Genomic DNA, 2,716 nt, shown 5'->3' with positions numbered 1-2,716 from the left:
TATTATAAAACATTGGATCTCTCTCCCTTTTCTCTGCTTCCCTGCTCTTAACAACCCCGTATCCCCCAGACTCCTCCTCTCCACCCCCCACCATGGGGAGCAAGGAGGGAATTCAAACTTCATTTGCAGATGAGTGACCATCTGTCCTTCCAAGTTTTGTGGAGGAAAGGTAGAATTTTATAGCCTCCTGGGAAGATAGATTAATCCAATTTAGCCTGAGGCAAAGGAATCGGGCTATTCAAGATAACGCCATTTAAAAGAACCAGCCCCCTTCTTGGTCTCCGGATCACGAGCCTGCGCTCTGCACGGGAAGTCGGTGAGTGATTCAGTTATGTTTTCTGTTTGGGGACAGCGCCTGTTTTCATCTCTGTGATTGCTTCTTTATTTGGCAACTTGCAAGCTTATCTGTTTTCCCTAATATAATTGCCTGGCCCCTCTCCGCAGCGCTCAGTAATGTCAGCAGGGCTATCTTTCAGTTTTCCTCTGGAGTTTAATATTGTTTGAGCAAACTAATTGGACTCTATTTCATTTTGCTTTATTTCCCTGAACCAGACCTAGCAATCAGCTGTTTGGGTTGTGACTTGTTTTTTTCCTTCATGAAGTTTCACTTATGAAGTTCCTAAGGATATTAGATTTTGCTCCTTCTCCCCCTTCCTTTTTTTCCTTACGTAAACCCGTGGTGGGCCAGGCACAGCGCTGGATGAGGCGGGATTTACAGAGGTTACCTAAGGCTCTGGCCCTGTCCTCAGGGACGGACTTTGCACTTCCCCAGCCAGAGCCTCCAAAACAACTGTGCGGGCTGTTTGCTGTACAAGGTGCCGGAAGAGGAGCCGGCAGGGCCTGAAATCCAGCTGCTACCTGCTTGCCACCCATGTGCCCTAACGCAGGCCTGTGTCCGCAGAGTGGGGGAAGGGAAGGGGCCCCTTTTCCTACTTGCAAATGTCACTATATGGGCTAGCAGCAGCCCTGCCTCTAGCACATGGTTGTCATTTACCAGAAAGAAGGAATATTAATATCCTGGACATCCAGTTAGGAGTTTAGAATATTTAGGTTTTATCCTGAATATTTAGAACCTTCTCTGAGCCTCAGTTTCCTTATCTGTATAATGAGGGTGTTGGACTCAAAGGTCTGTGGGGGCCCTTTCCCTTGAGGAGCTCTACCAGTGTCACTCGTCAGATTTAACTGGTGTGATCCCACCCATCTACCCATCCATCCATCCATTTCAAGACTATGAATTGGGGGAGAGGTGGGGTGAAGGTATTTCAGGGAAGAGACGCCACCTAGTGAGACCCTTTCCAATAAAACTTCTCTCATGATTCCTGAGGACACGTTTCTGCCTTTGACAAAGATCCTTTCCCTCCCGCCTGAGAGTCAAGGTATTCACACGTCCCACGCCAGAGAGCAGCCCTCATGCCATTATAGATGCAATAATAGTCAGCGCCCGCGGCCGGGCACGCGTCTCACGGAGGCTGGGGCGTGCGTGGGCTGATCCGCCTGCTGCCTCGACATGAAATACTACCACGGCCACAAAGACTAATCAACGACTCCCTCCCAGGCCCTGACCCCATGAGGGGTGGTGGGTTTTTATAATCAAAGCACCAGCAGCCCAAACGGGAGGCAACAGGCAATCATGCATATTAGATCAAGTTGACCTTGGGCACGTGGAGAGGGCATAGGGCCACAGGACGGTGCGGGTAGAGCGTAGAAGCTGGAAGTGGGAGATAGCTCTGCCAGGGGGTCATTTTTCGGGGGGCCCCGTGCTAGGTGCTTGAGGAGGTAGGCCAGGGGGTTTTAGCTCCGTGGGAGCAACTTGCTTTCTTCAGCCTCATTTAAACCCAGAGAGTACTCGCAGTGGCCAGCAATAAAGATGCCTAAAAGCAAACTTGGAATGAGCTGGGAAGTTGTAAAGCCTCATTGTAGGGAGGCGTCTCGTTCACTGGCTCACTGATCTACCCACTGAAATAACTATTCGCCACCCACACCCAGCACCGTGCGGAGTGTGAGATGGGGAGCAGCGTGGCTCACCTGGGCCTTGTCGTCTAGGAATGCACAGGTAACTGAGGATCCGGGTGTATATTATTAACGAGAAACTGTGGGGAAACCAAGCATCCTGGTTTAGGGACTCAGGAGGGCTAAGAGTGAACATGTAAGGTTTTCGGTGGCGGAGAGACCAGTGGACACAAGTTATGGCCAAACAAGTGGCTTTTATTAAGTGCTCCCGGGCGAGGTTCACAGGTCCTAAGGTCAGGGCCTGAGAGGTCGCACCGCCCAGGACAGAGGCAGGGTTTTTACATGTGGGATGAAAAAAGGGGTCCTGGAACATTCAGGTAGGATGTGGTCGTTTGAAGCCTGGGGACTTTGCCTGCAGCAGCCGGGTCGGGCAGGAAGCCGAGCTCAGGGTGCTCGGCCGGCGTAGCTGTTTTTTGCCACTCATGACAGGATGTGGCCTGGCCCTGGCTGCAAGCCAGCAGGGACGGGGCCCGGGGCTGTCGTCGCCGTGCCTGCGGGGGTCTTTTGGCCGGCCTTACAGAACAGACCCGGGTTTTGGTGGCTGCTCCGCTGCTCCTGACTTGTATGACCTCAGGGCCTCAATTTCCTCAACTTTGAACTGGGTGGTGGGACTCGGCCCATGGTTTTTAAACTTCAGTGGGCCTTAGAATTCTCTAGAGAACTTTCTGAAGCTGCAGGTGGTGAGATTCCCAGAGATTCTGCTGTA

This window comes from Propithecus coquereli, unplaced genomic scaffold (genome assembly GCF_000956105.1).
Source record: "Propithecus coquereli isolate 6110/MARCELLA unplaced genomic scaffold, Pcoq_1.0 Scaffold574, whole genome shotgun sequence".
Lineage (NCBI taxonomy): Eukaryota > Metazoa > Chordata > Mammalia > Primates > Indriidae > Propithecus > Propithecus coquereli.
Note: the sequence above shows the minus strand (reverse complement) of the source record.